General features: G+C 42.4%; 1 protein-coding gene across 2 annotated transcripts in view; it reads left to right on the top strand.

Moving 5' to 3' along the window:
• The window catches only part of fut8b (fucosyltransferase 8b (alpha (1,6) fucosyltransferase)), a 109,187-nt gene that overhangs the window by 6,771 nt on the left and 74,579 nt on the right, over positions 1-27,837 (top strand). Inside the window, exon 2 of one of the 2 annotated variants that reach the window (XM_083899203.1) lies at positions 11,248-11,386. The exons of the other annotated variant lie outside the window; for it this stretch is intronic. The gene's annotated coding sequence lies outside the window, so the exon portion shown is untranslated. The remainder of the gene's footprint in view (positions 1-11,247; positions 11,387-27,837) is intronic. 2 annotated transcript variants of the gene reach the window in all.

Below are 27,837 nucleotides of genomic sequence, written 5' to 3'. Positions count from 1 at the left end.
CCTCCCTTTTTAAAAAAGCATCACTTAACCGCGCATTGTTGCACGTCCTCCCGTCTCAGCTTCTTTTGTATTATATATATATATATATATACTTTTATATGTTTTTGCCAGGTTTTGACTGTGACAGTGTAAATGCTTGGCACAAAGATGATAGGAAATAATTATGCACTGGAGTTTGTGACACCTCCTCTCTATGAGGAACTGAACTCACATTGGTATGACACAAAGTGTGGCTTACTGTGCCACACAATCAGCCCACCTGCATCCCACCCACCTTCCCATAAAGTCTCCTGATGCCCATGGCCCATCAAACTGTCATGTGAGCCCCACTGAATCCACAGCTCAGGCCAGGATCACAGCAGACATGGGGGGGGGGGCTGAAGGGATTCAAGGATGCCGCTAAGAATCCTCAGCTGCCTGACAAGATACTGCACTGTCTGAGTCTTAAGTACACCAAGGCATCTGACTTAAAACAAGAATGGAAGCCTACTTCAGTCTCTTAAGGGCTCTCTCTCTCTAGCATGGCAGCTCCCCGAAAGTACATGTAATAGTGGCTGCCACGGATGGATGGGACAGAGATTTGGTGTGCAGAGAAAGGCAGAGGCATATGGAGGGGAAATTAGGAGAGAAGAGAGAGGTAGTAATTGGGACAGCTGCACAGCTTGAGGCACAAGCAGTCAGATCACCCACCTCTTTTCCCCGCACTGCCCCCCCCCCCCCTCCTCCATTCTCCCCAACCCAGAAAAATAAAAAAAAGAGAGCCAGAAAGCCAGATGCTGGCCATTAAGATCACAGTGACAATAGCCCAAATTCACTCTGCAGCCAGAACACAGAGGGCACAGTCACTCAAAGACACACACACACACACACACACACATGCGAATAGAAAAGAACAACTATGAGCTCATTTGACAGAATGGGTGCATTTCCCACTCCCACTGGGTAGATATGATGTGTGACAGGGCTACCTGAGCATAGGGGGCGTGTGGATATTATTCTGTTTTCAACAGGAACCCAAATTTCCCAGCGGCAACTCCACCTCTTCCCACACACACACACACAGGAGAATTATTGAATGGCCTTCATTTACCCCGGTGGTATCCGATCCAGTGCTGCCCAGTACTTGCTGGCCTCCATACGACCTCCACTCGGATCCAGAGAGGGTTGAACCCCAGGGCCCCATGGAAAGTGGGACCTGGTCCACAATGAAAGGCCTGTATTATCATTCTCACTGGCAGGGGCCTATTAATGCCAGCGTTTTCATTCCAGCATTCTGGAGGGTTTGTCTGCCGTGGTGGGGGTGGTGTGTTTGTGTATTACTATTGATACCTAAGGGGTAAATTCATCTCTGTGACCTCCACGGAAGATCAGCATGGAGGTTTGTGTACATTTTGTACCCCTGGCTGCTGAAAGGAACTGTGTTTAACCGAGTACTACGCCCCCCCATAATGCTTGTCCCAAGTTCACGGGAGGTGAGGAGGTTCATGTGCATGCGTCCGTCTCAATACCTATCAAAGACTTAGGTGTGTGTGTGGCATGGGCAGTATGTGTTACTGATGGCTGATGTGTAGGCCGCCGGCTGAGAGGATTGTGTGGGATCATAGAGGATTGGCCTGATTGGATTTCCGTCGCAGGAGTCCTGTCACCTGGTCAAGCATGGCACTTAGGATAACGACAGGGTGGCAACAACACAGCAGCCGCAATGTGAATATACAACATGATCTGCTGTCATGTAACACAGACGCATGCAACCAACTGTGCAGCGTTGAAGTTCAAAATCCTTGATTCAACCCAGATTCTTCATAAGGTCGTAAAATGATTCCCTTTATGGAAAAACTGACGTTTGGCACGACTGGAGATCACAGATCAAAGAACACTCAGCACTCCCAACTGCATTTTCGTGGGAATTGCACGTCACGGTGATTAATATTAGAACTTTGTAATGGAACGATTGATTAATATTTATCGTATTTTTCCTACTTCCTGCAGAGGTTGGGATATTGTGTCCCCCTGCATTTATCAAACCCCAAATTTCACTTTAACCAATCGTTAAACATTACAATCGGAGGAAATGCATTGTTAATCAGGCAACAATGGTATTTTATTCAATAAGTAGCCTCAAAAGTCTACAAGTGCACAATGGTCTTCACCAAACAAAGGCGGTTATAAATCTCCCCCCCTTCATAGACGTCTATAACCCATAGGTGAATTAACAACTCGTACCATTGACATTGTCAGGCCCTTTCTCTGGGGGTTGTTGAAAAGCACTATGGGAAATAAAGGAAATCAGTAACTGAAGTTAAATCAGAGAAGGCTGAAGGAAAGTGAGGACAACAAAATAGTAATGATACGAGTTGCAGAATAACTCCTCGCGTGTATTGTTCACCACATATTGAGACTCCTGTGTGTGGATTTCATTGAGGACTTTGGAAAGAACCAGGCAGATTTTTGTCAAGATAAGCCTAAATTTGATAGACATCTGCTCATAATGAGGGTCGACAGAGTTCTAAAGGAATGGACTTCTCTGCAATTTGCCAACCCAACGAGACAGGATGATGTCACAGAGCTACATCAGCAAAATGTGGATAAAACATTGATCAGCACAATTGTTTCTGCTGCAGTGTATAGACTAGACTTATGGTTATATTATCTAAATGGACACCGTTTCGGGGGGGTGGTGGTGATTGTAGAAATGTCTCTCATTGGACCTCTCTGTACGATCCAGTGTCTTGGCATGAAGGAGTGCTGTGCACCAGAAAAAGTCTCATTCCCAGTGTTTCAGCTATTGATTGCGTTATAAAATGAATTTATAATGCTCGTGTTCCACGCAGTGCATTTAGAGATATTGAATTCCTTGATACTGAGACATCAATACAAATTTTTTTTCTGCCTTCACATAGTGCAGATGGTGGGTGTCTGTAGGTTGCTCGGGCAGTTCATGTAAGTAATGTGCATGTCTTGTGAGAAGTCACTTGTATTACCCTTAAGGCAAGACGGACCACATTGTTTGCCAGTAGCTTTCCATCAAAAAGTGGCAAATTGATTTTGCAGTTCCACATCACTTCTGAAATAAATAATTACTGAACTGAAAAGGCTGTGCATTCCCGTGTGCGCAGAAACGATCATGTTGATGTTCACTTCAGCTGTAAAGTGTTCGGCTCATTATCTTTGCCACATGTCCTCTGTCATATTCATGTCGTGAATGCAGAAACATGTAAAATCATGTCTTGGAACCAAAAGTCCAACTATGTTATATCGAATGTGGAAGCTTCTGTCAGATCCAGTGTATCAATAATTCAGCTGGTTATGTGCTGCTAACCACATCCAACAGTGTTCCTTTTCCCCCACACACACAGTACTTGCACTGACTGTACCTCCCAGTTGGATTCAAAGGCCGCTTTTGCGTCCTGCTGCCGCTGCAAGCTCGTCGATGCCTCTCAGTTCTTCTCTTGGCCTTTGTGAGAGTGGCAGTACTGGCATTCACCTTTGGTGAAGCCCCTTGGCAAAAGCAGCACGAGACCATTTGCATGGAACATGCCTGTCAAGTAGCCCCAGGGCTGCTGCAGAAGCACACAGTGTCATGTATTCTCTGTACGTCCTCATGGTGCCATCCTTCAGAACACCATAACCCCTTAATGCCAGAACCATAAACGCAGAGGGGGCTTTAAAGAGCCCGCTTGGCAGACCGAGTCCTCCGTTTCAACTGTGGTGTGGGTAGAGCAGTAGCAACATGCCAGTCGAGATAAAAGAGACCCTAATAGGACTCAATGAGATGACACAGCAGTACAAGACATTTTATTCTGCCCAAGCTGTTGGACAGATTGGGAGAAAAAAAAGATTGGTGGGAGAAAAGGAAGAGAATGTGACTGACCACATACTTAAAACGATGAAAAATCCCTAACGGAAAGTGAAAGACTGCGGAGGATGGTCTGAACCATTGGCATGTGTTGTGTCTGTCTCGGTTGGCGACTCAGAGCTATTTGTGACGTCGGTTAAGGAGACACTTGTGAGACGTCAGCCACAACATAGTGCTGGTGCAGTCACTGCTGTGACAGCGATAAGCTAATTGCAGAGCAACCACCACAAACATGTGATTGGACATGACCCAACCCGGGTATTCAGACAGAAACATTTGCAACTGCATCGGGCGGTAAACTGTTGTGGTGTTGGTGGAGTAGTCGTGTGACAGAGAGCGAGAGCCGCGACTGTATGTTTTTGAGGAAAAAGCTGATGACAGGAGCACACTTACAGTGAGCGGGGGGGGAAATAAGGCTTTTATATGAACTGTTCTGAGCTGAGGTAAATGCCAAGACTCCGCAAGAACAAAGCCGAGTGTCCGTGTGTTTATCACCTGCCAGACACACAGTAAGAGTAGAGCCGCAACTTCAGCACCTGCACTCTGAGGTTAAAACCCCCTGCAGCAGGACGTCGTAGTGCAGTTTGTGCTGGTGCCAGAATGTGAAGGCAAATACAGTTATAAAAGCGAATGTCTTAAATGCCTTTGTGCAATTTTACACTGATGAAGGAGACATTATACATGTAGAATGGACAGGAACAGACCTTAGAGCAGGGGTCTCAAACTCAAATGCCCTGGGGGGGCCAATGCGCATCTATTGTGATCAAGAGGGGGCCGGCCTAGAGAACAAATAGTGAGAAAAAAAAACAACTATTCACAATATTGAATCGTGATATCGCATTCATACTTAATAATAATATTTATGATGCAAAATTAATGTTTTAAGATCAAAAACAGACATTTATTTTACATTACACTGTACCAATTTGACACCCCTGCCTTAGAGCAAAGCAACAGTGCAAAAAAGATGTCCGTTGTGGTGCCCGACAACCATGGATCTTACTCTGAAGTCCGACAGTACATGGGTGTGTGTGTGTGTGTGTAATAACACCACACCACACACGGCACTATTACGCCAGTGTAAAATACCGCAGGGGAAATTCCTTCACCACAACAGCGCTACCGCACTCGTAGGTTTTTCAAATATGCATTTGTAAAATAACTGCATGACAAGCTGCTCCAGAAACAAAACTCCCTCCCGTTGCCTGTTTTTCTCATTTCTTTGATCTTGTGACGACGGCGAGGAATTGAAGTTGACACACCGAGTCGGCGAGGAGATTTAAACACCCACCAAGGGCTTTGCCTCCTCACTTTGTTTTGCGGAGTAAATTGAGGATTATTATAGATGAATCCAGTGTTATGGTTGTCCTCCAACTCTTGATGCTTAAACAAACACAAAAGCAGCGCAACCTCCCCGACACTGCTGTGCTGACACATAAGAGGAAGAACAAAGCCAGCTGCAGCGCTGCATGGCAAACTTACTCATCGTCTCGCTCCGCATGCACTGCATCGAGAAGTGTTTTCGCGAGTCATCGCGGTACCTTATAGCCATTCCAGTACAACCTACCCTTCCTTTCCTATGAGAGCTAATTACTTATTAATGTTCACCACTGAAGCACTCGTCCCAGTGTTTGTCGGAAAGTGGGAAAGATTTTACAGCATGGAGAGAGGCTCAGGCTTGGCCAAGGTCAAGCTGTGAGGGTCAAGCTTCATCTGTAAGCTTACCCTTCTATTTGAACTCTGACCCATCCACTCGGTTGAAAAAACAAAACGTCTCTATTTTTTTGCCTGTTCATAGTGGCATCCTCCGCCTCACTGAGTCTTTGCTCTCCTCTGGCTATTGGCGCTCTAATTGAGGCACTCTTGAGCCATGTTTAGCACCGTGGCAATGTTGCCCTGCAGATAATCATTGTCTTGTGGATTAGCATAACAACAGAGGAGAGGCTTTGCTTTTAATTCCACTAACACTGGACCAAGCTCCTTTCTGTCGGCTTGCCTGGTGGGGTTGTCTTAACTGGGATTAGAAGCATGGGCTGCTAGCGCCCACCAGGACTCCACACGGCACCCATGCCCCTGCCTTTGTTCTGGAGAGAACCCTCTTCAAGCCCTTGGATGTATCAAAACTAGAAAATAACTTCCACATAGCTATTGTTATGAACCATACCCCTATGTTGAACATAGGCACCCTGTTCCAAACAGAATAGCTCACCATTAACTACTACTAAATTAAAAATGACCACAGAATTACCCCCAGGTTCGGTCCAGTACTTCTGTCAAAGGCCCAAGGCCTTTAAAGGTCCCATATTATACCCTATTTTTCCAAGTTAAGTAAAACGAAAACTTAAGGGACAGGAAATGACATCAGCCACAGAGGCTACTGGCAGCTAAGAGCAGTTAGCATTTGGAAAAGTGATCGTTTGCAGGCTCAGGAGCTCCACGACACAACAATTCCAGGAATTTAGCGTCTTGTGACGTCCCAATGAGCGCGGAAGTCAACATCGCTTGTTTTATCTCCTGTACTTAGACTGAGGAGGACCATATAAACATAAGTGAGTCATCTTTCTTCACACGTTGGTGACTGGTAGGTCCTTCAGAGTCCCAAATATAAGTATTAAAATGATCAAAAAGTTGATTTTGCTTAATATGGGACCTGTAAGTCAATTAATTTGTCCTTCAAAGTTATTTTCAATGATCCCATCGTTTCATCCTTGCACACCAGTTTCTGCATGTTTGCTATTACAAGTTTAACTAAAATTGCTGCGAATGGTTCCTTCCTTCTCACGTTCACCAAAGCGTGAGAAAGGATGATCCGACGAGCAAGCTGTTTGATGCATATGCACTAATCCTTATTGGAAATCATAAACCATTACACTCCAGACCGATCTAAAAAATCTTAACAAAAACAATCTTGAGAATTAATTGCAATCAATATGTACCTTTCTCAACAAGATTAAACGATGTGCAGAACTGAATCAGGCAGACAACGGGAGGCTGCTGCTAGCAGGAGCGTACCATACTGTCCTGGCCTTATCTGTTGATGCTGTACAGGAGGGGGGGGGGCCCCATCGAGACTGGGTGTAACCACTTGTCTGTTTCTGCCGGTTAGAGGGGGGAGCGAGCACAGATGGAGGAGTGAAGGGTAGAGGAAAGGCATGGGGGTGGGGGGGGTGTAGTCGGGGCAGCCACTGACCCTGTTTGCACACAAGATTAAGACAAATAATAAAAAGGCGTCATGGCAGTGCTTCACTAATATGCATGGTAATTTAAAGATGCCTCAAATAGAAATGTCAGGGATGTGTGGGTGGGCACATTTAATGTGTGTGTGGAGGATTCCTGTGGTAAGGAATCCGTGGGCTTTCTAAGCAAACAAGTGGTAAAGCGTGCAAAAGGAATTTCAGGCCTTCTTAAAAAGATGACCACAGCATAACAACGGCGCTCCTTTGAAAGATTATCAAGAGTCTATATGGTTTTACCACACACACACTCCTCTCTTTGTTCTGTATTTGATTTATTTCGTGCAATGGTGGTTTCACGCTCGTTTCTTGTGGCTGGCATGATCTTTTGCTTTGCCAGGCTTTCTTCCAGGATAATTTGCTGTGTTTAAGGCGACCAACCCAACGGCCAGCAGTGTTTAATTCAGTTTAACTTGCAGTGTCAGTACTTGGCATGGCCGTGGCTACACTGCGCAGCCAGAGGCTACAGATAGTATTTCTCTTATTTAATATAAGGTACTCCTCTGGACTTGGTATTGTGACCCATGTTTGAATCTCATTAGGGAAACGAGATAATATGATTCAATCTAAATAACGAACAACACTGTGGGCTACTTATATTCGCCTCTAGTGTTCTGGGCTGTTTACAAGCAGGCATGTGATGGGGGGGGTAGGGCATGTGGTGCGAGGCAGGCTGCTGGAGCAGGTGACATCTGTGACCCAGCACAACATTGGTGGATGCTGGACTCATGCTTTTTCCTCAAAGGCTACTGGCATCCTTTCTGCCTTATTGGGCTCATGCCCACATGCACACTCTCTCTCAAATATACAGAATTATTTCACTGTACACAAGGCTAGCTTGAAATGGTCACCTTCAGCAGAAAAACCTTTAGTATACGAGGTCTACAGAAATCATATTTTCTTTATGTTTTTGTATCGTGACTGAAAAGGATATTTCTTTTAGTCGACCTGGTTGACCTTACGCTCAGAGACAGCTCACAGTAAAATGACCTTCAAATATAGACACATTTCACAAAATAGGACATGATGGGGAACCTCAACTTGGGAAAAGGCTCCAGCTCTGTGTCTGTGAAGTAACAGCACCAAGGTATTCTCATGAAAGTTTCGTATGAAAATGTACGAAAAATTATGTAGCCTGTTTTCAGTGAAAAAGAATAGAAAAAAAAAATCTTCTGTTATTACGTAGATATTTCAGATACCTACCTCACGTTATGGTTACTGTGATGGTTATTGTGATGGGTAGGGTTAGGGAAAGGGCAAAAATTACTTGTGAAAGCATACGAACGAAAATACTTTTCGTAGCTTTCGGTACAAATCTTTCATGAAAATAGGCTGACGGCACATACTTGCAAGATGACAGACATCACAAATTATTTGTTATTATCATTCATTACATCTTCTATAGCGCTTTGCCATATATTATGCATACATAGGTATAGTTGGTTAGTTAGCACTGGCTGCTAGAACAAGCAAGACAACGGTGCTTGGGCTCTTTTCTGTACTTGGATCCTGGTGTAGGAGATTGACTCCGGGTACTACTCGCAGCTGAGCGAGCTTTGCCATCTTTACCACCCTGAGAACGTTTGTCTGCTTTTCAGGCTCTTTGTCCACACTTTGGCACAAGTGTGCTCACCTGTGTGTGCACATCGGGGCGGAACTGACAATGCCACGCGGTCGTGTAAATAAGATAAATACCATCAGCCTATTTAGTTTGTTTAATAAAAGAACAAGGGCGTAGACCACTTTAATAAGAAAGGCGACCTTAAATGACTTCTGTTGTGATCCGTTGCCATTATAGAAAATGCAATTAACTTGACCTTTAAAGCGTCTAATATCATGGTAACAACGAGAGAATATAAAAGCTATGAGGAAGTAGTCAAAGGAAGTAAAAAAAAAAAAGAGACATAATAAAGTAAGGAGCAGAAATATGCAGGCAATACCAACTAGAAGCTTAATCCTAAACAGGTTTGTTTCACGACGACGTTCCATAAAACATCTTTGAAGGTTTTTGTATGTAGGTATGTTTTGCAGCTCATTCCATGTCCACGTCCGCCAGAATTCTGAGTTCATTCTAGGAACATGTAGGAAAAGTCGAGCGGTAAATCTGGCACTGGAGTGGCTGATGCAATAGGGTAAAAAAAATAATAAAAAAGCAGCATTTAGATGCATTTTCCTACTCTGGTTAAAACACAACTGACCTATAGATTCATACAAAATACAATGGAATGGAATCGGCATTTGTTCCAAAGCGTTTTGCAGCAATGATGTACAGACAGAGTAGTCGAGTTTCTGTAGAAGAAGAACGTACATACACGTGTAGATGAGGCCTCGGAACGGTCGGCTGCTTCACAAAAATAGCGATTGATATTGCTTGCCGAGTTTTTAACCCATTATATTTACCAAACCATTAGCTGCCTGATAATTGAACTGTTAATTAAAACAAAGGCCTTAGTTCCCCCTATTAAATCCCTAACTCCCCTAACTGAGTGTTGCTCGGCGTTGTTTCTCCTGCTGGAGCACTTTCACAACCATTCCGGTGACTAATTTTAAATGAAGAGAATTTGTTATCCGGGTGACTAACCTTTGTTTCGCGGTGGATTTAAGCCGACACTTGACGCACGTGACGTCCCGACAACATAGTAGTGTTTTAAATGGAGTTGTGTCGTATCCAAAGCTTCCGTTGAAGACTGACACTTTAAAAAAAAAAAAATCCTTAACCAATCTGCAGTCACTACGCCGTGTATTTGCAGCAGCTTTATCTCTGGATGTACTTCAGACAAGGTGACCATCTTTTGGCAGAATTTACTGTGGCATTCTCATAAAAACAAAATACGAGCATGCTTCAGTCTAAGTCCTCTCTGAAGGCTGAACAAGCTCTAGGGAGCTGTCACAGTTTTTTTTGCCATGTTTTCTTGGATGTATCAGATACCCACTTTGGTTGGGTGGAAAAAAAAAACTCTCTAATTATCCCAATGTGGTTTTCTTCTATTGTAGAACAACAAAGGTTTGATAGAATTAGTCGTCTATGTACAGTCAAAACCCTGTTTCACTGAGGAACAAAATCCTCCTTTTGTTAAAATAATCATTGAAATCGACTCCCTTGAATAGTTTAATTGTGATTTTTGACTGTGCAGGTACGGTTGTGAGCTGATTAAATCGTGAAAACAGAAATATTGCAAGGATTGAAAAAAAAGTGTGCCAAAAACCTGGGCATGTTAACGGCGCCAACGTTAGCACACGTTAGCTGCGTCAAAGTTAGTGATGTTCCATGGCGATTTTGCTACTAAGAATTAAAAGTGCTAAGTTGAACTATACACGGTTCATTCAGCTTGTCCTCATAGGTGAACCATTTTTGCTCCATGAACCCTTTTTGCTCCAGGTAGAACCTTTTTATAAAGGTTCCACCAAGAACCCTTTTAAAACCCTTTATTCAGGAAAGGGGTTTTAAAGGGTTCTCCGGATCAAAATGGTTCTTACTGGAACCCTAAGTGTTACCAAGAACCCTTGAAAAACACTTTCTTCAGGAAAGGGTTTTTCAGAAGCAAATGGTTCCGGGTAGAACCTCAGCCCTTGTAGAAGGACCCTTTTGGAACCCTTATTTCTAAGAGTGTATTTTGAATTTGAGTGTAGTAACTGTTTTTTGCCACATTCTTACATATGGTGCCTTTAATAAATCTGGAAAAAGACACTTTGTCTTCATTTGTCATTCTGTCTTGCAAAGCAGACTGGAGTACAGTAGATCATCCTTTGCACACCTATAGATTGAAGCAGAAATCGTTTTGAATCGAAAATCAATTTTGAATCAAGTCGTAGCCCCAAAAACTGGAATCGAATCGAATTGTGAGATAGTAAAAGAATCCCACCCCTAATCTCTAATCTGCATACACTCTATTGTAGTGATTTATGTAGCTTTGCATCAGCTGTCTCCCTCCATATTGCCCATCCCTTCTCCTCTCCTCCCCTGAGGAAGTGCATTTCTCCTGGTCCCTTGTTGCACTCTGATAAAGCACATTCATCCTCTGTTGTCTCTTATCTCCTCTTATCTTTAGCAGTAAAGACTGTCTCTGTTTGTTTTATGCTTCCTGACAGATTCTTCTTTCTTTCTTTTTTTTTCCTTTATGTTTTTCGCCCCCTCATCCCTCTTTGGGTGACGCCCAGTGCCTTGTCCCAGGATCGTGTGCAATGGATCAAAACTGTCAGAATCACGTAATGGAGTGCTGACCTGCCTTCTGACCCTCGCTGTTTATCAAATTCCATCATACACTGTGGCGAGCTTCACCCTCCCGATGTGTGAGAGGTATAGATTTGTTGCTCTGTGTTCCTGGCAGTGCAGCACCACGCTTGCTTACTGCCACTGACAGAGTGTGTGTCCAGTGCAGGCTGTGCTTGGCTGCGTCAGGATAATGCTGCTAGCACAGACCCAGCAAACCAACAACCTATATTATACTATATTGGAGGCGAGGAGAGCAGTTTTATAGCCGAGGGGGCCTCGCTGTGTGTCGACGAGTATACAGAACCCGCTGCAAGAGGCAGTGGACCCAGACTGTGTCAGACCTGCTCTAACCAAGCAGGGGTAATAATAACAGCACTGCAGTCAAAAAGTGAAACTCTTTTTTTTTTTTTTTTGAGCTACAACTCACGATTATTTTCATAATCGATTAATCTGTCGATTATTTTCTCGATTTATCGTGTCAGAACATGTTAAAAAAAAGAAACAAAGAAAATGTTCACATTTAAGGAACTAAAACGATCTCAAATCTGGTTTTAATCATGAAACTAGAAAAGCACTCGGAGAGCGCAGACCTCCATCAAGGCAGCTGTGCCTACAAAATACACCCTGCCAGCGTGCCTGGGTCAGATAGTTAGCATAGATAGATGCTAGTTGGCATAGATAGATGTATGGATGGATGGATGCTAGTTAGCATAGATAGATAGATGGATGGATGCTAGTTAGCATAGATAGATAGATAGATAGATGCTAGTTGGCATAGATAGATAGATGGATGGATGGATGCTAGTTAGCATCGATAGATAGATAGATAGATAGATAGATAGATAGATAGATAGATAGATAGATAGATAGATAGATAGATAGATAGATAGATAGATAGATAGATAGATGGTCAGACGGTGAGTGTTGTAACCAGTGATAGCATCTACGGATCACACCCAAAATTTAGTCACTTGTTCCTGGTCCCATTGCGGACATTTCCAAATTTTATCCAAATGTGTCGGTGACTTTTCGAGTTGTGTAGCTAACTAACAGACTGACAAACAAACAAACAAACTCCGGCAAAATCATAACCTCCTTGTTGGAGGTAAAAAAGCTTAAACCGATTATCGGTTATCAAAATAGTTGACGATTCATTTAGTAATCGATTAATCAATAAATAGTTTCAGCTCTAAGCAGCACTGCAGTCCAATTTGCCTCAAGTGAAACACTTTGTTTGTGTTATCAATGCCAGTGACGCAGCAGAAATAATTAGCTGATATAATCTATTTTGTTTAAGAAGATCTGCCAAGAAATTGGTGTTAATTACATTTTCAAATGTAAAAATGTGCTTCTTTTTTATGATGTGGTTGTAAAATGATCTTGAAACTATGATTGGCACTGTAAACCATGTCCTTAAACCATACTTTATTGACTAAGTGATTAAATGGCTCAATCGTGCCATCATGGCATTTTTAATTATTGTTTCATATTACAAATGAAACTTGGGAGTGTAACAGTAAAAATAAGCTGTTGATGAAGTCATAGCACATAGAGGAGGTGGTTGGCCATGAAGTAAAGATTTTTCTCTTTTTAGCAAAGCTAAGAAAATATCCTATATATTTGCAGAAAGTGATTACCTTAAGAGAAAAAAAGCCTCCAGGCAGCCTCCAGAATAGTAGTGAAAAAGATGAAAAGAGCACTGAACCTGGAAAAGTAAAATTATACAGCAAAGCAAGATTATTTTATGTTTATTAGAGCACATGAATCTAACGGCCTAAATATTTTATAGGCCAATGTGGAGGATTTAGGACGATCCATAGCAGAGAATTGAGCATGACTTTGCTCATTACACTTTCATCAGTGCATAATCGCCTCAAATCAGTTGTATTTGTGATGTTATTTTTCCCACAGTTGGTCAGAATAAATGATTTAAACCTTTAGAGCAGCTTCTTCTACATGTTTTGAATTAAGAGGATTGAGTTTGGGGTTGTTCACTTGGTTTGATTATGGAGCTTCATTGGAAAGTACATAAAAGGACATACTGTACGTCTGATACTGGTTCTGGTAAGTTGGAAGTTCGCATATTATCAGTTGGTTTATCACACTAGAGCTGCAACTAACGATTATTTTCGTAATCGATTAATCAGTCGATTATTTTCTCGATTAATCGTTTGGTCCATAAAATGTTAAAAAAAATGTTGGTCAGTGTTTGTCAAACCTGGAAATGACGATGTTCTCAAATGTCTTGTTTTGTCCGCAAACCAAAATAATAATAGTTTTGATGATTTTTGTTATGTGGAGCAAAGAAACAAAGAAAAATATTCACGTTTAAGAAGCTGAAACAATCTTTTAATCATGAAAAAAGCTTCAAAGCGATTATAAAAATAATTGACTATTCATTGTTTCAGCTCTGTATCTATAGATAGATAGATGCTAGTTAACATAGATAGATAGATAGATAGATAGATAGATAGATAGATAGATAGATAGATAGATAGATAGATAGATAGATAGATAGATAGATAGATAGATAGATAGATGCTATTTAGCATAGATAGATGCTAGTTAACTTGACTTTATCAATGTCTTTAATTACTGATATTGGACAAATATTTATGAAAAACACATTTAAGAAGCTAAAACATTCAGAAATCTTGTTTTAATAAAAAAAAAAAAGCTTCATAGCGATTCATCGATGATGAAAATAGTTGACGATGAATTGTTTCAGCTCTACTATATCAAACATAATAGCCATTGTATCAGCTGTTCCAGTCACACCCTTTGCTGGCTGTTTGCGAAGCATTTAAGCGGTCAAGCCTCTCTCTTGCTTGTCACACCCTGTGGTAACACCAATTTAAGGCTTTGTTTTCCTTCACTAACCCGAATCTAAATTCCGCCCTTATGTCCACAAGAGAGAGTCCAGCTCAGCTGACATTCATTTCTACACCTTTATTTGTTTTATTTGATCAATTTCCCCCCTTTTTTTTTTGTTCAAACATTGATCCAAGTCGGCGAGTTTCCGGCTATATTATTATATCGTCCTCTCTAATTGTTTTTTTTTTTTTTTTGGTCGTTCTTCCTCGGGGACGTGAGGGCTCAGAAGAGGCTCAGCTTGTGATTGTTGCGGAGATTTGATTATTTAGCGAGTCGACCAAAGATGGAGTTTCCTGGAGTCAGAGATGAGTTAAGTTGAAAGGTTTATTGGAAGCAACTCAGATCTGAGGAGAACTGAGACGATGCTGAACATAAAACAAGTATGTTAACAGTTGGGCATCCTCTGTCAGTCTGCCTGTGAGTCCCAGAGTTAGGATACTTAAAGGTGCTTTCTCTGCTGATACATGGAGCTGACCTTGGGGAGGACTGCGCAGCAGCGTCATCAGTCGACCCCACTCCGGTCAGGCTCAGCGAAAATATGAAGAGACGAATTCTGTAGACAACAGACTGGAGCCAGCGCTATACCGAGATCACTGTGATTACAACAGTTGCGGCAGGCGCCGTCCTGAATTGTTTAGGCTTGTGCTCAGGAATGGGAGCTGATAACTTTAGAGAAGGCCGAATAATGTTTTTCCCTTTCAGTGATTAGACGCACCTGTCAACATAACCTCATAATATCTCATTTTGTCACGACACTTCCTTTGTTTTCCAGGCCATTTTCCTGCTCGCCAGTATATTCCTTTCCCCTCCGTCTTCATGTGCAGAAACACACAAAGATCCCGTGTATGTGTGTGTGTGTATGAGGCGGCAGTCTGCTCTCTCTGTTAGCTCCCCCGTCTCCCACCGCCTCTCCAGATGGCCGCGTGGCAGCGCTTACACCTTTGAACCACATGGCGCTCCCCATGTCCTCCCGACCCCAGCCGTGACCCCGCGCTCCCTGTTACCGAGAACGTGATTACAAGTGAAGTCTGAAATGTCTAACTCGGCGTGGAATCATGCGGCGGTGACACAGTTAAATAGAATATTATACCGTTTGTTCTCTCGCCGTAACTAAAAAAAAAGGCTGCACATTAATGTGTCAATAATGATCCCTGAATATGTAACCTTGTGTAACACAAGAACCGCAAAATGAAAGAGGGAAAACCCACAGATCTTATTCACACACCAGATACCAAAAATGCTTTGTATCAAGCCATTGAGAACAGACAACCAGACTTTTTTTTGGACTTTTTTTTTTAAAGCACAGATCATTAAATAATTCAGTGAAAGTTTGCAGAGGATGTGCGCCCGTTCTCCTGCAATGCCCTGCTTCGCATTCATGCAGCGGCTCGCGGTTGCCCGCTCGGGGACTTCTGCAGGAGAACCACACATTTGTTTTCTTCCTGCGCTACAGTACAGGATCGGGCTACGCTGGAGCAGATTGGACAGCATGTGCTTTGGTTGTTGTGGTGGTGACATAGTGAGAGCTGAGGGTGTGTGTGTGTGTGTGTGTGTGTGTGTGTGTGTGTGTGTGTGTGTGTGTGTTTATTCTCAACGCGATCACTTTGTGACTTCTTGTTGATTTCCTTGTCCCGGCCAATTGTTGGTCTTTTAATTCTGCCTCCACCGTCACACGCTCCACTTTTTTTTTTATTGCTGTGGGGCTCTGCTATTCAGAAGATGTATTCCCCGTTCAGCCTTTGTGCCCAGCAGCACCCCCTTTTCATTAGTGTGCTTTCATTCATTCTCCATGCTGTTCTCTATTAATTCATCCCCTGCATTCAAATCCCCCGGAGAATCCCACTGTACTGTATATATCAACTCCCCATTTGTTGTCCTTATCACGATCACATCTCCTCCTCCCTTTCAATCTTCTCAACGCCATCCCTGTCCAACCTCCTCTGTCTCTCCTCATCTGCCTCCATCCTCACTGCAGGCTTGAATCATCCCCCGCGTCTGCTCGCCCTGTCATGTTTGTGCCCCCGTGTGCATTTTGTCCACGCTTCGTCACCGGGCCATGGCATTAACCGGGTTGACATCTCGCCCGCAACGCTAAGGGGCCTTCTCTGATGTCTGTGACGCAAGAGCTGACCTGTCCCCTCACTCCTCAGGACGACTGACATCATCAGAGTGGGACACATTTCTGCCCCGGGTGGAGGGGGGGGATAGATATAGATAGATAGATAGATAGATAGATAGATAGATAGATAGATAGATAGATAGATGCTAGTTGGTGTAGAGAGATGCTAGTTTGCATAGATAGATAGATTTGTTTTTGAGACTAAAGTCAGCTCACTGTCAAAGTGCATCAGGGCAAATGGATCATTTCTTAAATTTCAAAAATTCATTAAAATTATTCCTTAAGAGGTTTGCAAATATTTTCAACGGATCCTTGTTCAAGGCAATGCCGATTATTATGATGGTAAATTTTAAGTCGTTCCGAGATACTTTTTGTTTTTGAGAGGGAGGGGTCACAACAAAAACCCACAAAGAAGAAATAAGAGGGAGGAGCAACACGCAATACAAACAAATTAGAGTCAGGTATAACAGATAAAAGAATATAAAATTAATATAAAAATAAATGTTTTGAATAATGACATGATGACAAACTTTATACCTGTGACAATGGCACTGCTAGATTTCCATAAGGGGAAGGAGGCAAGAGACTTTATATAGTATATATAGTTTTTTCTTTTTTTTTTATCAAATATCTATTCTAGCTGGCTGCAGATTTTTAGGCCCCTTTCATGTACTTCATATCCTGGCATCTCCTATTTGGTATTCTGTGGCTGTTGTCGGGGGAAGAAGAAGGAACCACGTCAGCACTATTCTCTTTAGAGCGTTACTTCACAGGGGAAGCCACCGCTTCCACGCGTTCTTTTGGCTTCAAACGACACACACCTCGGATCAGACGCGTCCACGCACTCTCGCATGTGCCCCGCGTGCTCCTTCCAACTGCCGAACCGCCGTCATTGATGCAAAAGAGCCCCCCTGCAACCTCCGCGGTGGAAAATTGAGTCATGGGCCTTCTTCTGCTTGCGTAAACAACGCGAGACAAAAACAAGCCGAGCGAAAAATGGAATCAGAATGTCCCTATATTTGGGTGTATGTATGTGTGTGTGGGCATGAGCAGTGGCACCATGTGATTCTATAATGAACGCATGCAAATCAAGTCAGCCAAACTCCAGGCTCATTAAATAAAACATGGACGTAGGGACAAATGTCAGCTCCTACTGTAACCTTGAATATTTATAATGAGCGCCGTTTGTCTGTTGTGGTGTGCAGGAATGTTACACAGGTTATCATTATGTGCTGGAATGTTTCTTGAGTCGGCGTATTTAGATGACTAATATGAGAATAGAAGACTCCTGACTGGTCTTTCCTGAGCATTGGCATGTCGTTGTATTTTATATAACGGTTTTTAGAGGAATTTAATTTGATGACGAAATAATGAAAGCATCAATCTCATACTTGGAAATTGGTATTTTAAAAAGGACAGTATCTTGTTCCATGGACTGGCGGTGAACTGACATTGATGTTGACATGAGTGGAAAAACTTGATGAACAGATTATTTTCTGGGTTGCAGAACAGCAGCTAACGATTATTTTCTTAATCGATTAATCTGTCGATATATATAATTGTTCGGTCCATAAAATGTCAGAAAATGACTATCCGTGTTCGTCAAACCTGGAAATTCTCAACCAGCAATTCGTCCCCTCTCTCCAGCAGAGTATGTAGCATGTTGGCGCTACTGCTAGAACTTCAACTAATGGTTATTTTCACTATTAATCAAGTAATTGTTTGGTCCATAAAATGTCAGAAAACGTTAAAAAAAAATTATGTTGATCGGTGTTTGTCAAACCTGGAAATGACAACATTTCTCAAATTATTTGCAATCACCGTTTTGTCCCCTCTCTCCAGCAGATTATGTAGCATGTTAGCGCTCCAAAAAATGATTATTTTCACGATTAATCGAGTAATCGTTTGGGCCATAAAATGTCAGAAAACGTTGATCAGTGTTTGTCAAACCTGGAAATGGTTCTCGAATGTCTTATTTTGTCTACAAACCAAAATTATTAAGTTTTGATGATTTCTTTGTTTATATGGAGCAAAGAAACCAGAAAATACTAAAAAGAAGCTAAAACTATCAGAAATCTTGGAGTAATTGTCTTGTTTTTTTTTACCAAATCCCAAGAACGATTGGCCGCGATTTTGACTTTTAAGAGTAGTTGCGGGCAGTGAAGTCAGCGACGGACCAGGATCAGGTGCCTCTACTGATCTTGGTGATCCAGAGCCGGCGGAGCGGTTCACAGGGGAGAGGAAAGTGAAAAGGAGTCTATTTAGATCAGGCCACGGTGATCCATCGCCTGGAGTGATGGGCCGAGAGTTCTGCACACACAGCACTGGGACTGGCAGTGACAGGCGGTGTTCATTAATGCTCCCGTCTGTAGGGTCCAGTCCAGGGACCACCATACATACACTGGCGCTCTCAGACCTGCACACGGCGAGCTAAGCTAAGTGGGTACTGATGGCTTCACTGCCTCTATTGATAGGTGCTTATAAGGGAGCGAAAGAGGGAGCGATGGAGATATCGGGTCAGCGAGACTAAGTGTGAGAGAGTTGCTGCGGTGGGTCCGCTCTATCGACGACTCCCTAATAGCCCGAGTTTAGCACCACTTCTACTCAACATGCACAGCCATTACATTAACCCACTTGCATCCCAGCTGTTCCCATTAAACGCTTCAGTCCTGAAAATCTCTTTTAGCTGTCACTAGATCCACCGCAGCTAATAAAGTGTCCTCACTCCCCGGGTGCTGAATTAACACGGCTTTTTAAAAAAAAGCTGTTATATTTATACATATTTTTTTTACACAGCCTGTATTCAGAGTCGGTCGTGTCAAGGGTAACAATAGGTTTTAGTTTATTGCCGCGGATTTGCCGACATTTCTGGGAACCGGTGTTGCATTAATCTCAGTCTCGGGGAAGGAAACTGGCGTCGCTCATTTGTGGCAGAATGTGATCATGAATCTACAGTAGCTGCTGGGTGACAGACTTGGCGAAGGCACAGGGAACAGTGTCTCTTGCAGTCCTGCGTCTGTTTGTGCTGCCGTTCAAATGTTTACCTCCTGAAATGTAATCAGCGCTGTGTGTGTGTGTGTGTGTGCACCGACTGTAAGCCTGTTTGGTGGTCCGTTTGACACAAACGCCCGGACTAACAGGCGTCGCCGAGTGCTTCGGAGTTTCCCCCCCCCCCCTCGGATAAAAAGTGATAAGTACAAATGCTGACTGCAGGCATGCCACGCCGCCCCTGATCCGTCCTTGACATATAGCTGTTAAGAAAGACGGCGAGGAAAAAGAAAATGGTGTGAAGCAGAGAACGAGTGCAAAGGTTGCTCTGTGTGCATTCTGCTGGATACAGGTTAAAAAGAGCCTTAAAGGACAATTCCAGTTCACTGTGTGCTCGTTTACTGTATTCTTGTAACCATTTGAAATCACACAGCTAATTATCCTGCATTTCTTTATCGTTTAATGTAGAGATGAAACGATTCATCGATTAATCGATTACTAAATTAGTCGTCGACTGTTTTCATAACTGATGAATCTGTTTGAAGCTTCTTTCATGATTAAAACAAGATTTCTGATTGTTTTAGCTTCTTAAATGTGAATATTTTCTTAGTTTCGTTGCTCCACATAACAAAGAAATCAGTTGTGGACAAAACTGACGAACACTGATCAACGTTTTTTAACATTTTATGGGCAAAACGATTTATCCATTAATCGATTACGTAAGTAATCTACTTTCCACAGTTGTATTTGAAGCATTCATTTGGTTTTAAAGGGTGCCATATGTAAGAATGTGGCCAAAAATGGTTACTACATTTAAAATACCGGTCTTTTAGGTTTCGTATTCTGACGTAACTGGCAACCCGTGGTTGCTCTGCAGTTGAGACTCTACTGACTTCAATGACTGGTAGACGGCGGTAGGTGGCGCCACATGACAAAACATGATTTCAAAACATAAACATGATTTGTAGTCTGCAAAAAAAAATGCAAATATTTTGTCTGTACTGTTGTTGTTGGTGAGTTCAGTTTGTTATATGAACATTATTCCTGCGTCTCTGTGACATATTAGGAGGATTTTATGACCAGTTGCTTTAGATTTATTACATAATGCACCTTTAATGTCACAGTTGATGTATTACCTCTCTTACAGTCGTAAGACCTGTAGACAAAGATTCACAAGCAGAAAAGAGGAAGACACTTCACGTCCTTGTTCCTCTTTCTGCCTCTTTTTCTTTCGTTCTTCCCTCTTCTCTGGTTTCGTCTCTAGCTTTGTTCTCAGATTGTTCCACTTTAATACGACGCTCAATCAAAAGGACGTTGATGTTGCTCAATGAAACGCTAAATCAAAATGTGCTAATCTGATGCGATTTCAAAAAAATGCGAAGTCGCCACTGTTTTCAGTTGACTTTATCGGCCACAAACGGCCACTATCGGGTCCTGTTGTGTGGCTCGAAACCGCCGCCATGACGAGTGCGTACGACCACAATAGACAGAAGGAAGTGGGATAAGAGCGTTTGGTCTCAACAGATAAGCGGAAACACGTGCGTCTACTGTTTATGTGGCTTTGAGCGTCAGTGTTGGACTGATCCAGGTCTCCCCTCAGAGTGTGTGTGTGTCCCCCTCCTTCGACGCAGATCGGGGGGTTTTTGCTTCGTCAGTGGTGTAGCATCGAGCAGGGGTGGGTGCGGAGGGGTGTTATGGTAATGAATTCAGGAGGCTGAGCATTCTAACGAGTTCATTATTCCAGCTCGGTTTAGGAGTAATTACCATTTTGCATCCAAAGCCGTTCAAGACTGGGTCGCTCTTGTCAAATTAAGTCGAGTGTGAATTCAGATAAATATTTGCAGGAGCGCGAAAACACACGGTTAGCAGCCGCGATTGGTGTGGACATGTTTGAGGGTTATTTATTTTTTTCAAACCTCCTTTGGAAGCAGTTCGCTGATGTACTGATGTGCGAAGGGGAGAAGCTGATTCTCTAATGATTCAGAAACTGATCTTTAAAATGCCCGACGTGAAATTTTGACACCCGTCTTCTTCTGGTGCGACCAAAATTGTGATTGTTCAATTACAATTTTTAAAATTATCATTATTATTTGTTTTTTTTATGGTGAATTTCATTAGGAGGAAAGTACCAAGTGCTGATGGGGGTGTTTTAGAGCACCCGTGTTTCACAGGTAACAGCGTGTCTTCAGCGAACACCCCCCCCCCCCTTGTTTTCCACTATTTTGGTTAAGTCCAGCCAAGTGGGTTGTTGTCGCTCCGTGGCTAACGAGAGACAGACGGTTATTTTCGGATATCACGGGCTATGGTATTGCGCCGATGCACGTAATGCTAAACGCTGTCAGAGCCATCAGACTCTGTCGAACTCCAGCCACGGCTGCAGGTCTTTTCAAATTAAGAGCCTCTTTTAATTTGAAAAGAGCCGCACCCATAAAGCACCCCTGATTAGTCGATTTTTAGTCGAAATTTCAGGGCTTTATTCGACCAAGAGTTTCTTTGGTTGATTGCAGCCCTAGTCATTTTCACATTTTTTTTCTCCACAGAGATTGAATATGACAGCAAATGCACAGAGCCTACATCAGATAAGCAGACTCATTGAGGTTTTATAAGAACATCATTAATTATAAAGAAAAAAAGACCAGGCCTCTTTAGTTGACTGTTTATGGTGCTCTATTCCCTGACTGGCTGCCCCCCCGAGTGCCAAAGTCATGATGACGAACGTGCATGCACGCGTATCTTTTCACAGAATTTTTCAAATTACTTTGAATTATTAGGGATTTATTAGGTTCAGTCAACCGGCGTTTTTGGTCCCCTTTCTCAAGGAGAGTGTGTTAGCATGTTAGCGATACAGCTAGAGCACGATCAATCGTTGAATTGTTTTTCAACGATTCAAATCTGTTTTTGTCAAATCTGGAAATGACAATGTTCTCGAATGTTTTGCCCACAAACCAAAATGATTGAGTTTTAATGATTTCTTTGTTATGTGGAGCAAAGAAACTAAGAAAATATTAGCTTTTAAGAAGCTAAAACAAACTGAAATCTTGTTTTAATCATGAAAAAAGCTTCAAACTGATTCATTGACTGTCAAAATAGCTCTAGAAGCAGCCTCAATTTACAGTCTGGTTGCCCAAATTCACAATTAATTACCGAAAGGAAACTATTTTTCTTCTTAATTATTTCACTCCATTGTATGACATGTATTTTCTACAACTGTCTGCTGGGAAAGATCTCAAAGAAATGAATTATTTCTTCTTTCATTAAAAATTAATTAGAGAGCGCACAAAGCGACAATGCACACAACGCACTATTATTAGAGACTGTATTGTCTTTAACTGTACGTTTGTGTGCACAATATCATTATGTGTACAGTGAGTCTTCTTTGTGTGACGCCATGATTACCCGTGATTAAAAGTAAATAACTGTGTCTGTGGCTGCTGCTGCTGCTTCTGCTGCTGCCACCACGCCCACACAAAAGCAGCAAAAACACATGCTGCTCGTAAAGGCGTGAAACATGAAACTATTAAAGCATCACGCACTTTTCTTTTTTTCTTTCTTTTACCAAGCTGAGTTAACAATCGGCCAGAGTCGATGCATTTTCACAAATAATGACACACATTCTGAAGGGATGCAAATTTGTAAAGGAAATTACTCCATGCATCATGAGGCCCCCACCCAGCGCTGTTTATCAGAGGGCCTTTGTTTGTTTGTCCTGAATAAGAAAGACATGCACATGAGTCTGAAGTTCGTGCTACACCGCCAGAGTCATAAGCGCACACTGAGCATTTCAACTCCTCAGGCCGATCAAATGTTAATTTGACCTCATTGTTTAATGTTCAGAAGTCCGGATATTTACAGTAGGAACGAGTTCTGAGACAAATGTGGTTGTTGTGAGATTAATAATTGATGAGAGCATGTTTTAAGGAAAGTCTGATGGCAAAGAACGTCCAAAACATCTTAGCATTTTAAGCTCTGTTGTGTTAGCGCTGCAGCTAACGATTATTTTCGTAATCGATGAATCTGTCGATTATTTTCGCGATTAATCGCAAAAAAAATGTGGATCAGTGTTCGTCAAACCTGGAAATTACGATGTTCTCGTACGTCTTGTTTTTGTCCACAAACCAAAATGATTCAGTTTGAATGATTTCTTTGTTATGTGGAGCAAAGAAACGAAGAATCCAGAGAACCCTTTAAAACCCCTTTCCTGAATAAAAGGATTTAAAAGGGTTTTAGGTGGAACCCTCCAAAAGGGTTCCAGGTGGAATCTTAAAAAAAGGTTCTACCTGGAGCCAAAAAAGCTGAAGAACCTTATATAGTTCTACTTGGCACTTTTATTTCTAAGTTTTAATGTTTTCTTTGTTATGTGGAGCAAAGAAACAAAGAAAATATTCACATTTAAGAAGCTAAAACGATCAGAAATCTTGTTTTAATCATGAAAAAAGCTTCATACCGACTATCGATGATAAAAATACTTGACTAAATTGTCTAAATTGACCCTGAAATGGTCGTCCTCCTCGTATTTCGTTTCCAGAGCGCGCCACTGCTCGCACGCCACTGGGATTTGTAAACGTGGAATCACAAAGATATCTTTTCTCACACAAAGTGTGGAAGAATGTGGAAGAAATAATAATCTACCAGATTTCTGCAGGGTGAATATTTAGTTGCTAGGCAACAGTTGTTGGCATTCGACAGGAACCCTCAAGTAAAAGAGATGGTGAAAGAGGCGGCTGGATTGGGGCGTTTGTGTGTGTGTGTGTGTGTGAGTGTGTGTGTGTTTGTGGCGAAACGGAAACATGAGTGGATCAAAACCAGTTGTATAGACGAAATGGCAATTTCCCCAGACCTAAAGTGGCCATGCTGTTTTGATAAATTGGCCGACATGCAGGACAGTTGTTTACCAAAGCATGGCCGCCTGAACAGTGTGGTCCACCGCTATTTGCAGATAGCACTTACTCCCTCTAGCCCTTAACATTCAATTTCTTTCTTTATTTATTTATTTTTAAATCAGATTTATCATAGAGATAACGGTGACTTTTAACGTCGATCGAAGGTTGCTGTACATTTAATGGATCAGATTGAGCTGCACATTGTACATTTTAAATATTGCATCCTCCCAAAACTTTGTTGGTTTACCTTCTTCTTCTTTGTTGTTTTTGTAGCATTACCCGCCTCCCCTTGCCCTGTGGTCAGTGACATGACAGTGACATTGATGCGGAATTTTCTTAACACGGTTTCCCATCCAAGCCCCATTGTCCCCTGTCAGATTGGTAGTTTGGATATCTATAATCTTGGGGCACCAGCTAATGGTATTTGCAGAGCAAAATCAGTTTAGCGCGTGTTTCCCGTAATGACTTTGACTGCATGGCGTTGCCAGAGGCCCTGTCGCGAACGGTGGAAGGATGGCTCTAATTTGGGCTAATGGGTGACTCAGCCGTCATCATCATGTGTGTACCTCAGTGGGATGCAGATGGCTGGTGAGCCATGGGTGCACTGGAGCCACCGTTACACGCAGAACACAACACAATGCATCAAGTCAATGACACATGCAGCCAATGCTGACATTTGTGGAGTCACATCCAGTGAGGGGGAGGATGAAAATGAGACTTGCTCAGCTAAAGTTGCACAAAAACGCAGAGGGAGAGGTTAATCAGTGGGCAAGCTAATCGAATCATTTGTCATCAGATTAGATTAAAGCGCTGAACCTTCCCTCGGGCAATCATCTAGGGAGATGGCTGCAGATGTGTGAGGCGCAGGTATCCAATAGCTGTGAAATGGTGACGCTTAGTAAGTGACTGCTCACATTTGTTCAAACTCAACTTATCCGCACGCACGGAAAATGGAAAACAAGGCAAGCAAATCACCGCGGCAAATGGAAAGCAAGGCGGATGCCAGGCCCCGGGATGGCAGGGATGGGTGCTCTTTATGATAAATGCTGGACTGTGTCCACAGGCATTATCCACCAGCCTCTCTAGCTACTCTTTCAGAGGATGTCTAGCCACATTTTAATTCACCATGCATATACAGTTTATAATGACTACCGTCAGAGAAGCATGCCTGACTGCCTTTATCGTCCTCTCCCTGGATAGCACTTGTGCATCAAGTGGCACCTGGTCACGAGGTCACCCATAAGAATTAGAACTCCATTTTAAAGCCTCCAAAATCGCAATTTGGCTTGGACCATGTTGAAGTAGTGGAAATGGACGATGTTTATCGATTATACTATTGATACAGTCTTACTGCAGTACTTTATTGTGTGTTAGCCTTTAAATGGGAGCACAGTTTAAGACTCAGTTAGGCTTAGGGTTGACCTTAACTTCCACCTGGTCATGAGGTCACCAATAGGAATTTGAACTTCATTTTAATGTCTCTATAATCACAATTTGGCTTGGGCCATGTTGAAGTTCTGGAATTGGACGATGTTTGTCGGTTACACTACTGAAACACCCTGTACTTTATTGTCTGTTAGCCTTGAAATGGGAACACAGTTTATAAAACTGGGGTGTGGGGGTTAGGGTTAGGGTTAACCCCAACCCGGTCACGAGGTCACCCGACAGAATTTGATCTCCACTTTAAAGCCTGCAAAATCGCAGTTTGGCTTGGGCCATGTTGAAGTTCTAGAATTGGACGAAGTTTGTCCATTACACTACTGATACAGTCTGTACTTTATTGTCTGTTAGCCTTTAAATGGGAACACAGTATATGAAATTGGGGTGTGGGAGTTAGGGTTAGGGTTAATCCCAACCCCCACCCGGTCATGAGGTCACACGACAGAATTTGAACTCCATTTTAAAGCCTCTAAAATTGCAATTTGACTTGGGCCATGTTGACGTTCTGGAATTGGACGATGTTTGTCGTTTACCCTACTGATACAGTCTGTGCTTTGTCTTTTAGCCTTTAAATGGGAACACAGCTTATGAAATCGGGGTGTGTGAGTTAGGGTTAGGGTTAACCCCAACCCCCACCCTGTCAGGAGGTCACCCGACAGAATTTGAACTCCAAAAAACCTTGTTGACTTTCTGGAATTGGACGATGTTTGTCGATTACACTACTGATACGGTGTGTACTTTATTGTCTGTCAGCCTTTAAATGGCAACACCATTTATACAATTGATATTCTTTTGAAGAAGACTGCTCAGGAGAATGTTGACTGATGTTATAAATCAAGTAAGAAGTAGGATAGAGATCATTTTCCCATAGACTTCCATTCACACTGAATTGTCCTTTGGTATTTATTCAATATTTTGCTACTTTCTGATTCAAAAGAAACAGGAAGACACTCCCTTTTAATACGATATAGTGTTCTCTATGGTGTGCATACTGAGCAGAGAGGTTGTGTCCTGCCAGATAGGGGAGCAGAGAACTGTCATCATTTTTACAAATATTAGCAAAAAAAAAAAAATTGACAGTGGTGGGGGGGGAGGATACTCATTAAACCAGCTACTTTGCAAAAAACACCGGTGGCAGCAACAATGATGACTGCACACTCAGCATGAAAATGCCCACTGAAAGTGCTGCATTCGCCATATAGGACATTTATAGGCTTAATGAATGCATGCATGTATAAATTATCTTAATTTACATTCGACTTTTTCTTCTTTACAGCACAGCCAGTCTTATTGCAAACGCTGGGTAAAATGTTGCCAGTTTGGAGCAACAGTCCTCTGTGCTGTAGAAGAAATAAGAAGATATAGGTATATGCCTCAGTTAGCACAGGGTTGAAAAAATAATATACATATATATACAAATATTTTACATCATAGTTGAATTTATCTTGTGGTTGTCATGTTATTGAGCAATTGTTTTCTTTTTAATTATAGCCCTGCCATGAAGCTTAACAATACAGAAAATGAGGGACCAAAAAGAATTTGCCTTAAAAGAAGCTCGACAAAATCAGAAATCGGGCAGACAAATCGTTGAGCAAGACGAATAAAAGAATAACTCCAAGGTGAAATATTTCATAATTACACGCAGTCTGATTTTCATCGAGAAAAGGCTCAAATAAATGAATGTGAATCTGTTAATGTGGTACAATACTAGCAAAGTACCAACATTTGGGTCAGGCTTTGCCAACCAAACATGTCCTTGTGGAAAGTAGGAGTTCTGCGGTGGCCAGTTTACATTCCTCAGAGTCGGCTAAGCTTTACCAACCTCTGCCTTGCTTAGACAACACACACACACACACCGCTTTATAAACTTGAACTTCCGTATTTTTGTAACTCATGTGCGTACATGTGTACTGTATACACACATACATAGCAAAGTTTAGATGTTCTCTTCCTGTACAGGCCCCCCCCCCCCCCCCCACCATTACTGTTAATCTTCATCGAACCCATCGCTACACGCACCACCAGGACTCTTTCGTATTTTTGTTTTCTCCCCAGGTAACATTCCACCTCATCTCTACGATCTCTCATACCTAAGTAACCCCTGGCAACGGTGTCAACTTTGCTTCATTGCAGTGTTGGGTGGTTGGGGATGTTGCAGCAATGGGGGGGGGGGGGGGGTGGTCAGTCCCAGAGGAGGGAGGAGCCAGACGTTTTACAACTGTACGGAGCAGCAT

This window comes from Microchirus variegatus (genome assembly GCF_963457635.1).
Source record: "Microchirus variegatus genome assembly, chromosome: 12".
NCBI lineage: Eukaryota > Metazoa > Chordata > Actinopteri > Pleuronectiformes > Soleidae > Microchirus > Microchirus variegatus.
Note: the sequence above shows the minus strand (reverse complement) of the source record. Positions and strands in the feature narration are given on the sequence as shown.